This window comes from Miniopterus natalensis, chromosome 17 (genome assembly GCF_054644295.1).
Source record: "Miniopterus natalensis isolate mMinNat1 chromosome 17, mMinNat1.hap1, whole genome shotgun sequence".
In the NCBI taxonomy this organism is placed as follows: Eukaryota; Metazoa; Chordata; class Mammalia; order Chiroptera; family Miniopteridae; genus Miniopterus; species Miniopterus natalensis.
This window is the reverse complement of record NC_142097.1, coordinates 39,220,787-39,233,087: the sequence shown is the minus strand read 5'-3', so window position 1 is coordinate 39,233,087 and position 12,301 is coordinate 39,220,787. Positions and strand designations below refer to the sequence as shown.

General features: G+C 45.7%; 1 protein-coding gene across 1 annotated transcript in view; it reads right to left on the bottom strand.

Moving 5' to 3' along the window:
- MAP2K6 (mitogen-activated protein kinase kinase 6) overlaps positions 1–12,301 on the bottom strand; it is a 94,264-nt gene that overhangs the window by 55,995 nt on the left and 25,968 nt on the right. The window lies entirely within an intron of this gene.

Sequence of the window (12,301 nt, the reverse complement as noted above, 5' to 3'; positions counted from 1 at the left end):
CTGCACTCGTCCCCCGTCACAGGTCACAAAGCATCCCTCTTCTCCTTTTTCCCTTCTATGCAAAGGCAGGCATGTCCCTCCCATCAAAGGCCAAATCCTCCACTGGGCTCTGGATCCAGCCACTCTTGTCCTAGTCAGGATTCCAAGGCTTCAGGTATCCCCTCCTTGCTGATACTCCCCAGTGTCACCATCATGCTACTCTGGCGTTATTTGTTCCTATCAGTAAACTACTATGCTCTTCTATCTGCCATAAAACATACTTCACTTTACTCCACATGCCCCTCCAGCCATAATTCAACTTCTTTAAAGAGCTGTCTACACATGATGTTGTATCGATGTTCTAACTTCTCCTCATTGCCCAACCCATCATGAGATAGCCCTCCCAAGACAGCTCTGTCAAGGTCACCAACCACCTTTTCTCCTCTGACCCTGTAGTAGGCAGAAGAATGCCCACCCTCCAAAGACATCCACGCCCTAATCTACAGAACCTGTGACTATACTGCCTTATACGGCAAAAGGAGTTTGGCAGATGTGTTTAAGGTTAAAGACCTGGCAATGCGGAGATTGCTTGGGTTCTTTGGGTGGGCCCAACTGAGGCACCTGAGTCCTTAAAAGTGGAAGAGGAAGAAAGAGGGTCAAAATCTTCTTTATCTCAACAGATGACTCCCTCCATCCAGTTATTCCAAACAGCCATCCTTAATTTCCTCCAGGTCTTTTGTCCCCATGTCTAATCCCATAGGAGATCCCATTGATTTTTATCTCCAAAATTTATTCTAAATCTGCCCAACTTTCTCTCTCTCCTGCTGACACCTCAGTCTACACCATCCATCATCATCTCTTACCTGGGCTTTCACATCAACCTCCTACCTGGTCTCCACAGTTTCTCTTTCATTCTCCTCTGCACCACACTCCACAAAGCAAGAGTGACAGTGAAATGTAAGTTAGGTGAAACTGCTCCTGTGCTTATAATTACTTCCCATTGAACTTGGAGTAACATACACTCCACACTACAGCCTACAAGGCCCTGGGTGAGATATGATCCTGCCCATTTCTGTCACGGCTCTGTACATTAATGATTCTCTCCTAGTTTCCCGTTCTTTGAGACCACCAAGCTCTTACGCATCTCAGTCTGCACAGACTGTGTTTTCTGCCTGGAACATTTATGTTCCCACCTCTTTCCATTCTAGGTCCTTCTCATCTTTTGGATCTCAGCTTAAAGGTCATCCTCGAGGAGAGCCTTGCTCATCTACACTATGCAAAGATGCCCACCCTTTACCCTACATCTCAAATCCTCATTTCTTTCCTCTTGATGCTGTTTATAAGCATGTTAGTCACTTGCCTGTGTACCTGGCCTTGTTGGTCTTCAGCACTAGAAAATAAGTGAGAGCAGAAACAGTGATTCGTTTGCTGAAAAGAGAGTGATTGACCCATAAATGGTTGCTGAATTATTTACTTCTTTAGTCATTCTGATGGCAGAGAGAATGGACCGAGATGGAACAAGGCTGGAGGCAGGACAACTGACTGAGAGAGCACTGCAGAGTTTCAAATGAGAGAAGAGAGGCGCCTGGACTTGATCAGTAATAGAAAAGATGGAAAGAAGGAAATGGAGTTATATCTTAGGAGGAATGGCAGGTTCCAACTGAGAACAAAGACAGAAGAGAAGCAGATAGGGGAGATGGGAAGGGATGAATCTGGGTTGACTGGAGTGAAGCTGAGGGATTATCCAGGTAAAAGAAACAGACAGGCAATCAAGATTTGAGAGCCGTGGTTATCTACAAATTTGTGCATATTAACATTTTTATAGTACAGTATTCCCAGGATGTTCCCAGTTGTCTCATCAAAAATCACCCAAGTCTAAAACCACTTTTCAACAGATCAACCTAGCAATCATGAAAATGGAAAGGGACTCAGTCCAGAGCCTTCCTCTAGAAGAATCGATCAATACACAATGAAAGGAAACTCACCACAATGGCAGTTCAGAGCTCAGTAAAACCCCACTTCCTCCCACCTCTCCCCCTTGATCACCCTGAACCTTCCTAGCTGCAGATGGCCCACTTTCTAACACACATCAGCCCCTGAGCACCAAATGGCTATGTTACCTGCAGAGCAGACCAATCAGATATTCCTAAGTATCAGAAACAACGCCAGCTCAGAATTTCTCCCTGAGAAGTATTAAAACACAGATTCCAACCTTTTCTACTCTCTTCCTCTATATGTTCATCATGTATGGTAACTCTTCTTTTACTTAATCCCATACTCTTTGCCTTATCGAGGCCTCTTTAACTCTGCCTGGCATTCAGGTAGCAAGAAATAACCGGCTGAGGGACACCCGGCTTCAAGTACAGCACTGACCAGGACAGGATGGGATCTAGCCAGATGACCAGTCATCACTGAGTCTTACGGTGATCCTCGGAAATACTGGGATGCACTTTTCTGCTTTGTTAGTATTACCTTTAACAGCTTCCATGGCAAAATCAACCTCCACAGACAAATGGTGTATCAAACGTTCACTTGTTCATTTGATTATTTAAAACTCTGAATATATTTTTTATAGATAGACCATATCCCAATAGGGAGCTTCCTATACCTGCCCACCAAATGCCCATTTGACTGATAACATAAGCGAATCACACATCTTCGAAGTTGGAACAAGCCCTTCAGTAAGTGGAACTCATCTTGCCCTTTACGGATGAGGAAACTGAGACTGTTGCAGGTCAGATAAGTCCTGTGAATAATACTTTGAATCCAAGCACCAAGTATAACCTGCTTCTATGAGCAAAGGCAGGGCAAAAACATCCATGGCAACAGACAGAAAGAAGGTGATGCTCTAGTTCAGGGTGGTTACGAACTTTATATAGCCAAAGCTTTACCCAAGGCCCTCAAACTAATCATGGGTAGAATTGGGACCTGAATCTAAAGTTCTTTAGGCTGCTGGTCTGGAATTCACCTGGAGGAGCCACCTTCATCCTGACCCTGGGGGCAAAAAGCAGAGGGCTCAATATAAACCCAGCAGCCCTCAATAGCACAGTGTGTTCTCGGGTCGTTTTATGGGAGGACGGCATGTTCTGGAAGCCATAGAGACCAGCCAAGCATTTTTCCTCTGCTGGAATGTCCTTGCCACACCAATCAGCTGACCAGAGTCCATCCCCGGGTTATAGGAGATGCTAACCTGCTCCCTGCTGACTGGGGCTGGTGGACGGAGGCTCTCATGTTCTCTCTTGCAGGGGTTCCCCTTGCTATAGCTGGAGCCTGCCGGAAAAGGATTCCAGTGCCCAGGGGTGGGAAAGAAGGCAGGAAGGCCCGAGAAGGAAAGTCCAGCATTATGTTTGCACATTACAATCCCAAGTGTGTGTGATTCATTCCAAATGCAAACTGAAAACCTCACTAATTTCACTTTCCTTTCCAAACTGCCTCCTTTCAAGTTTTTACACATAAATCCTGACTAAAACTGACATCGTGTTTTCTGCAAAAGAAAGCAATCTGACTGCCAAGTGTGGAGGAAAAGTGAGGAAAAGTGAGGAAAAGTGGTACACAGCTGTTGTGGGATTTTTTTATTTTTTATTTTTTGGTCGTGTGATCGATGATTAAAATGGGATCATGCTGTCCGGGGCTCCTTCCTGGCTACTCTGAAGCTGGTGAAGTTGGTGACAGTTTCTCTTCCAGTCACTATCAGTGTTAGACTTGGGCCGAGGACACGAAGGCCTCAGATGACCTCCACTGGGCAAAGGGCGCCTCCGGGAGGCCAGGAGGCATTCTCTGGGAGGGCCTTGGAGGTAGCCCCAGAGGGAAGCGGAGCCCACAGCTTTCTCAGCAGCCTGCTTTCTCAAACCAGCTCTCCCTAGAACAAAAACGACCCTGTCGGCACCGTCAACAGTCAGGAAAACATGCCTCTGGACAAAGCCAGGCTGTTCAGCGGTCCCCAAGCTGTCTCTTCCACCCTTGGGCTCACTGACCCGACAGCTCAGGCAGAGTAGGCTATAAAACTTGGGAGAAAGACCTGTCTGCGGGAGGAGGGAGGAATGAAGACGACGGGAGGGCATTTCCCTCATTCTTTCCATTTCATAGCAACCACGTACTTCTGGCCAGGCCAGCAGTGCAGGTAAGTGGGTTAGAAACCATGTTCCAGACAGACCAGGGGGCATGTCACACCCGTGACAACAGGGAGTGTGTGGCCAAGAGAGGAAAAGATCAAGGGAAACCGGAGAGCTTTCTTTCAATCGTTTCAAGAGCTGTCGTGTTGAAAGGAAAGCAGATTTGTTCTGAGTCATTCCCGGAGGTGAAGGAACAAGGGGACATGAGTTGTTTCCCCTTAAGAAGGACTTTCTTAGAGCTGGTTGGAAAGGGTAGTGAGCATTTTAAATCTGCACCACACAGCTTTTCCTCCTACTTCTCTAAGCAACTCTTCCTTTACCCTCCCCCATCAAAAGTCCACCTGACCTAAGATTCTGTCTTCAGCCTCTTCTCTCCCTGTGCCTCTCCCCTGTGCTGTCATTCAGGTCTCTAGGACCCCAGGCAACTTCTCAGTACCAAACCGCAGTCTATCAAGTCTCAGCTAGACTTTGCACTGGGCTTCCTACTGACCTCCCATCTTTCAGGGCTGCACACTTCTCCAAGCCACAGTCCTCTGAGCTGTCACCAAAGCAAGGTCATGCTACTTTCCACATTAAAATCCAGACTGGTGTCCCCCTCCTCCCCCAGCCTCCTCAGTCAATACCTCCTCAGGACACCGCAGCTGCACCAAGAAATCTCACACCTCTTGGTCCTGGATGTGCTCGTGCCACCGCAGTGCCTGAAATATACCGCAGCAACAGGACACCTGCTCACCTCTCAAGATTGAGTCTCTCTACCTGCCTTCCTCTCACCCCATCTTTGTCTCTCCCCCCAGGCCCACTGGACCCTCATCTTCCCTGCATGTTCAGCAAACTGTTTTATTTGATGACAATACTGTGCCAGGCTAAACCCTCAGCATCTTAAAAGCAAGGGGACAAGTTTGTTTCATTGCTCTATCCCCACAGCCCAATGTACTGTCTGGAATGTGTTTGCTGAGTATGTAAAAAAGAGAAAGAAAGAAGGACGGGAGAGAAAGGCAGAAGGAATGAAAGATGGATGGGAGGGAGGGAAGGAGGGAGAGAAAGAGATTTTGGGAGAAGGATGCCCTGAATTCAATGCATTCTTATTCTATTTCCTTTCCGTTTGAGTATTTTCCCTTCCACTGGATTTTAAAGATTTCATTTACAGGCTCTCAAAGGGAAGATACCACCTTACTTAGCTACTCTGAATATGGGTGCCCTCTATAAAGCAAGGGAGAGTCTAGTCAGAATCAACCACAAAACAATACACATCACAAGGATCATATGGGCAATTATTTACCTGAAGAAATTAGGTCATTAAATGAATTAGGAATTAAATAACTAGCTTAATGCTAAAAAAAAAAAAAAAAAAAAAATTGCAGTAAACCTGAATTTGTAAAACATGTTTTTAAGTATAAAAACCTTCAGTGATGACTACTTTCCTACCCTGGGGGTTGGCAGGCGAAGGGAGGGTAAGGTCCAATTTCTCCCTGGCTTGGAGGCTGACTGTCATGCTCAACTGTGCACACCAGCAAAGGAGTTAGAACCATTTAAGACATGATTTTTTAGAAGGCTGCCAGCCTCTAAGAGGTTTGCTTTAAAGCTCTCTAAAAGGTAGGTGAAAATGAAAATAAAGAAGTCTCCGGTGACTTCTGCAAAAAGAAACTTGGTGGCAGCATGGGGAGAGAAACCAGACTGCAGACACCAAGAGATGAGCGAGCACCGAGAAAACACAGGACCAGCACACAGCGGCAATACACCGGGAACTTGAAAGGAGTAATGTACACCACGCACAGGAGAGGGACCATTCTAGAAAGGCAACAGATGTAAACAAAAACTTCTTTTATTTTTCTGAATCTCAGTGACACTGTGTGTTTTTTAATGCAAGGTCAAAAAGCATCCCAATAACGGGGTGGAAGCCAGGTGGAAATCTGGGGGCAGCAGGAGAATGACAGGGCTATTAACAACAACAAAACTCAAGAGAGTTGACACCACTTGTGAGGACAGGCCTCCTAAGTCCAAAGTTTTGGAGGAAATCAGAGACAACTGTAGAGTTAAGATTTGCCCTGGGATGTGGTTCTCAGATTTCAAGGTCATATAAATGTCCTGGGGTATTCCTTTAACAGGCTGTGGCCCTACCCCCTGGGATTCTGATTCAGCAGGTCTAGGGCAGGTCCTATGCACGTGCATTTTGAAAAAGGGAGGGAAGGAAGGAAGGTAGTTGTAACATTTTTAGAAGAATCCTTTGTATTTCAGGGTGAAAGTGTTAAAGGTAGTAAAAGAAAATGGAAAACACAAAAGTTTAAGTTAAGGTAGAAGATAAAGAACTAGAATACTTGTGTTAAATACATAGTGGGAGGAACCTTTTCTAGTCTTTCTCTTAGAGACCTTTGTAAATGCAAATTGGTGACTTTTCTCTTGGGTGTAGCTCTTTAATTACATTTTCTTCTATTTGCCATTGCCCTTGGGTCAGTGGTTCTCAGCCCTGAGTGTCAATTAGAATTACCTGGGGGAAATTTTAGACGCCTCAATGCCCAGGCTGCATTTGGAGCAATTAATCAGAACTCTAAGGATAGGACTGGGCATCGTTATATTTTAAAGCTCCCTGGAGACTCTGATGTGCAGCCAAGGTTAAGAACCACTACCTTGAATTTAAAGGACAAAATATACATATATATATATGTATATGTATATATATGTATACACACACACACACACACACACACACATCTCCTCAATGCTAGCTTTAGATGCTGAAATAAAGAGGAGAATTTAACCTGTGCAGGTAGCTGTTTATGGCCCACAGGTTATAACTATGAAAATAAGATTCTTTGGATTTTAAAGGCTGTATTCAGACAAATTTATTTCCCAGTGACACAGTAGAAACTCTTTGTTGTGGTTTGATAGAGGCAATAAAAGAAATATCAGGGAGCTATTGTGACTCGGCTGATGTCTGTATTTCTAGCCAGAAGGGCTACAGTTTCCGGGTGCCAGTGATTAAGTCATTATCCACAGAAGCCAGTCTGACCAGAGTAAATGATCAGGACAGATGTTCTGCCTCTGTCCAGAGGGGATAACCTTCAAGCATCATCACGGGTATATACATATTTGATGATATCCCTTAAAGAGCACCTAATTGACCAAGCTAAAGGCAATTTCTGTTGTTGTTTCACGTAGGGAGACGGAGGGCAATTCACAAGATAAATTCCAGAAACTTTTATAAAGATAATGTTGAAATATTTTGAAACTATAGATACAGGGATACTAATGTTTTGTGAACAGGGGCATTTTTTTAAGGGACCCAACAGCATTTTGTTCACCAACAACTTTTTTGTCATCTTATAAATGAAAGACCCTAACCCTGTGGCACTGGGATTGCTCAAACATTTCACACTCAAGGCTGAATTGGGAAAATGTACTGCTTTCTTTCCTAAGCAAGAGTTAAGGGAATCAAGAAGCAGTGGGATTGTGGAAGGAATAGGAACACTAAATGTTCCATTTGTTCCCTCTATTTCCCAGCCCTCCTTGCAGTTGGATTAACCCATGAGATCCATTCAGGCCAGTGAAATATGTCACTCGCAGCCTGAGGCAGCAAGGAGCTCAAGGGCTGTTCTCCAATCTCCCTCTTTCCTTTGTCACACAGACTGAGAATGAGAAGGCCACGTGTTCCTCATGGTGCAACTACACAAAGGCCAAGCCTCTACTAGGCCGGGTCACTGAGTCACTGGCCACAGGTGTATCCCCTGTGCCTCTGGGGCTGGGGGAACCACTCTAATGGACCATTTCAGCATCAAAGCATCCCTGTGGGACCAACCTCACAGTGGCTTCATCATTCAGCTCTTCCTTCTGCCCAATCCTATTTCATTTGCTTCCCCTCGAATGCCAGTCCCAAGAACGCTCCCCAGTGTCTCCCTTTCTGGGTCTGTTTCCTTGGGGACAGGAGCAAAGACCCAGAGATGCCTTTCTAAATTACAAATCTCATCATACTGCTCCCCTGCCAGCCAGCCAGCCTGCACGAGCTCCACCCAGCCTACGCGGAGGGGCCGTACAGAGGAATGATCGGAGTGGCATACGAGGGCATGACAATCAGGAGAGTGCTGGTAAAGCAACTCTTGGGAAGGGAAAAAAAAAGCCCAGATATGCAGCATTTGCTGATCCCATGGTGTCAATTTCAAGCAACCAACAGTTAAAAAGCCAGCTTGCAAAACTCCTGGCTAGTTAATAAATGGCTCCCTCCTGAGCCAGACACAAGCCAGTTCCAACATGCCCCTGATAACCCTTGACCCTTCACTACTGTTCATTCCCACTGTTTCCCTTCACGTGAGCTTCATGCCAGCCGGGGCAGATTCTTGTAATTCTCTGACCACCAGGATGCTCAGAGGTTCTGTGCCCTTTATTCATGTTGTTTTCTGTCTTGAATATGCTTCCTTTCCCTGTCTGACTCATGCAAACCTACTCGACATTCTGGATTCAGCTCAAATAAAATCTCTTCCATAAACATTTTCAAGATTCACCCCTGCCTGTTCTATTTCACACATACACACACATGGGAGATGCTCACAAAATGTTTTCTGAATTTAAAAAAACAACAACAACTGGACGTACTTCCTAGCTCAACTTTACCATGAAATGTGGCTCTTAAAATGAAAACTGTCTCACGGGGAAAAAAATTTCTACTACCCTAAATTTGATCACAGGGTTTGATCCCCCGCTTCCCTAGTCCAGAATGTTGCAGAGAGGCAAAGCATGGACGGAGCCTGGGCCAGAGCCTGGCCTCTAAATCTTTGTCCCAAACCCAAATCTTGAAACAGAGCCAGAACAGGAAAGCACTGGAAGCAAGAGCACCCTCTGCAGACCCAAGTAGAAGGGCAGGTGGACGGACTGGTTACCTTCTGGCCAGGCAATCTGGAGACCAACCTTTCCAAATGCTTCTACTGCCTCAGACTCACAGTCAAGGTGCTTACCGTACTTCAGATTTAAATCAAGCCACACATACTCACTCAGTGCCTACTATTTGCAAACCACTATAGCTTTAAAATAAGGACAGAAATGACAACCAACCACTCAGGGAGGTCTGAGGAATAATAATCAGCCTTGATTATAAGTCAAAAACAAAAATGTACTCCCGGTCTAAAAAAAAAAAAAAAATGCCTCCATGAAACCAAAAAATAATAATAGTAAACCCTTATATATCATTTGCTTGCCATATACCAGCTCTGCCCTAAAGACTTTATACATATTAACTAAATATGTAGAGTTTATATACTATATTTTATATATAATGTTATTTATATAATTGCATATATGATATGTATTATAATATATAATATAATAATATAAATATAATGCAACATAATATAAATACATATAATATAATGTTGTTTTACATATAATCTTTTTTTTAATGTCTTTATTGATTTCAGAGAGGAAGGGAGAGGGAGAGAGAGATAGAAACATCAATGATGAGAGTCATTGATTGGCAGCCTCCTGCACATCCCCTACTGGGGGTCGTGCCCAAAACCTGGGCATATGCTTTGACAGGAATCGAACCGAGATCTTCTGGATCCTAGGTCGATGCTCAACCGCTGAACCATGCCAGTTGGGACATGTTTTATATATATATATAAATAAACTACATTATATTCCAGAGTCTTCACATCAGCCCTATGTCCTGGATACTAGTACTGTCCCTATTTTACAGATTAAGAAACAAAGACATTAAGTAATTTACCTAAGGCTAATTAGGGGAAGAGCCAGGATCTGAACCCAGGTAGCCTGGCTCCAAACTCCATGCTCTTAATCAAACTAAGAGAAGGAGAAAAACCGGCTCCTCTGTAACTTTTGCCACTGTCATCAAAGGATTGGTGATGTCCCTGTCAAAGCCTGCAACCTGGGAGTGCAGACCTCTGCCCAGGGCCTTGGCACGCACGGCTGATCACCTGCAACAGCTACATGAACCTCAGTTGCCAAGGGAGCCTTTCTTTTAGCAAAGTCACCATGTGGAAAAGCCACAAACACCCAGGACAGAAGAAACGAGAGGCAAAAAAAGGGAAGAGAAAGCACCTCCACAGCCAGCGATGAAAACAAACGCTCTGAGCAACGCTGGAAAGAGCCAAGATGAGGCAGCGCACCAACAGGATATCCGGCCCTGCAAACAGTCGGGTCACTGACCAGAAGGAAGGAGCCTCTGGTTACCTGGAGATGGCTGATAAAGATAGCCACAGGGACCAAGAGTGGAGATGTGGCTGGGGAGAAAAGCCAAAGAAAAAAGCAATGGAGAATGGGAAGAGCTTTGGCTGGTGGTGGCTGCAACTGGGAGTGGGGCCAGGACAATGACACTGAGCGCTGCAAAGCAGAGGGACAGCAAGGGGAGGCCCAAGAGGTGCCCAGCCCGGCTGGAGCAGGACGGCCCCACACCTCAGCAACCTCTCATGAGCTCCCTGTGCACAGCAGACCATTAAGGTGGCCATGTTTCTTAAATAAAAGAGATTACCCTTAAGTGACAAGAAAAAAAGTATGCCTTTGAGAGTCTCAAGAAAAATAGGGTTTAATTAGGCCTCAGTGCTTAGAGGACTAAACTTTAGTTTAAAAAATAAATAAATAAATGCCTGAGCCCTGACTGGTGTGGGTCAGTGATTAGAGTGTCAGCCTGGGGACTGAAAGGTCCTGGGTTCGATTCTGGCCAAGGGCACGTACCTCAGTCGTAGGCTCGATCCCCAGCCCTGTCAGGGCCCATGGGGGAGGCAGCCAATTGATGTGTCTCTCTCACATTGATGTTTCTCTCTCTCTCTCTCCCCCTTCCACTCTCTCTGAAATGCAACGGAAAAAATATCCTCAGGTGAAGATTTAATAAAATAAAAAAATGCCCTGAGAATATTTCCCCACAGAGCTAAGTAACACTGAGCCTTTGCTTGATTCTGTGGTGGGGTAAGCAGTCCTGGGCAAATAAGTTAGAAACAGCAAGACACGTTAGAGGTGCACGGCAACAACACTTAGGTGAGCCTGTCTCCCTGTTCCGTCCTAGGCTGGCTGACTGACTGACTTCCCTCGTCCTCACTCTGAGAGTCACGTGGTCCTCTCTCTGCCCTGTTCCAGATGCAGTCTCTCAATTTCGGGTTGAAAGGGCCCTGTCTGCCAACTGACCTCAATAGTCTGGCAGGTCTGCACTCCCCTGCACACAGCCCCAGCTCTTCTTCAGCCAGCCTCCCAGCCTGACTGCTGGCTAGGGACCTGTGTCCCTTGCCTGCCGCTCACCCATGATGCCTTTCTTAACTGACCACTCTCTGGTCGGCCGGTGCCCACCCTTCAGAATGCCCCCGACAGCCCCAAGTGAAATCCCCAAGTGAAATCGCTGCCCTAATTCTTCCCCTCTTCAACTCCTCGCCCTTCTCACTTGTTTGCTAAACTGCCTTCTGGCAATCACCAAATCCCATTTCCCAAACCTACCTTTACCTAGTCTCCTTTGTCTGTAGGAAACAAAGATTACAATAAAAGATGAAGTTATATAAATCACGCACATCCTCGAACCTGCTAAAAGCCTCGGATTCAATGACTACTTCACAGAATTGCCTAATTCAACATCTTTTTTTAAAAAATCATTATGAAGTCTAGCCATTGTGTTGTCAAGCACCCATTCCCCAATAAACTGAAAACAGCCATTGTGAAAAACGGTGGTGGAGGAGGCATTAAACACTTGCGTTTGAGTCCTGGGGAGAAGCGAAAGTGCCCTAAAGGCAGAGGGTAAGAGGCAATTAGGCTGAGTGGCTCTGGAGAGCCCCTGATCTAAGTTTGCATTCCCCACCCTGCTATTAACAAGTTCCATGACCTCAGAGAAAATTACTCAACCTCCCCAGGCTTTGGTTTCCTCACCTGCAAAAGGCAGAAAACAACACCTCCCTAGCAGGTCAGTGGTGAAGCGAGGCGCCAACACACACATGGAGACCTGGCACAGAGCAGGTTAAACACTGGTGGAGAAACTGAGGTACAGACAGGAACCTGGCTCAGCCTGTCCTGCTTCTACTGATTTAGCCCCCGTAACACAAGTCTTAATCCAGCAATTCAATCTCCAAGCATTTAGCACAGTTTAGGCTTCCCGTGCGAGCGGCACTCAACAGGCTTGTCCGCTAATGGAAGTCAACCTGGACCCTTGTTCTCAGTCCTCCTTCGCTGGGAGAAGGCAGAGTTCTGCCGCTGAACAGTAAACTGTCAATTGCTGGCTCCGTTATATAAAC